The sequence below is a fragment of the Orycteropus afer genome, unplaced genomic scaffold (genome assembly GCF_000298275.1).
Source record: "Orycteropus afer afer isolate SDZICR_OR568_19922 unplaced genomic scaffold, OryAfe1.0 scaffold00848, whole genome shotgun sequence".
In the NCBI taxonomy this organism is placed as follows: Eukaryota; Metazoa; Chordata; class Mammalia; order Tubulidentata; family Orycteropodidae; genus Orycteropus; species Orycteropus afer.
The window spans coordinates 480,169-480,843 of NW_006922435.1; the positions used below are offsets into that span (position 1 = coordinate 480,169).

Consider the following 675-nt stretch of genomic DNA (forward strand, 5'->3'; position numbering starts at 1 on the left):
CAGAATATTTTTCTGCATAAACGATTTGTGCATTGTTTTTTGTGAGGATAATTAGAAAAGGAAGGTAGAAATTGTTGCAAATAGAGATGAGGTAAAGCAAATGATAGAGCTTTGGTAAAGTCCTGTAGTCACTCTGGTGTTCATCACTTAATTGATGTTTTCTTATTTATTGATTCATTATTTTCTTATTCCCACTAAAATATAAGCTCCATGAAATCAGGATACTGTCTTGGGGGCATAAGAAGGAATTAAGAGTTCTTGCTAAAGATGCAGACTCCATCTGCAATGCTTACTATACTAAGTTTGCAAATAGAGCCCAGGAAATCTTCATTTTTGAGAACCAATCCAGGTGATCCTGATATACTCTTAGAAAAAATTATAGATTGTGTGAAAAACAGTTTAAAAAATGATTAAGTATATACATTTTTTTAACCATACATAGATAGATACATGCATGTATGTTTATGTGTGTATAAAAAAGATTGGAGGGAAGTATTCCAAAATATAAAAAGTGGTTTATCACTAGTAGAGCTTTACTGTATTTTCTAAATTGTAAGAAATGATTGTGTATCTTATACCTAATTACTTAAAAATATTTTGAAGTGTCTCAGAAACCCAAGGAGGGGTCGCTGTGAGTCGAAATTGACTTGACAGCAGTGAGTTTGGTTTTGTTTA

General features: G+C 31.7%; 1 protein-coding gene across 1 annotated transcript in view; it reads left to right on the forward strand.

Annotated features, from left to right (window-relative positions):
* HUWE1 (HECT, UBA and WWE domain containing E3 ubiquitin protein ligase 1) overlaps positions 1 to 675 on the forward strand; it is a 164,163-nt gene that overhangs the window by 48,700 nt on the left and 114,788 nt on the right. The window lies entirely within an intron of this gene.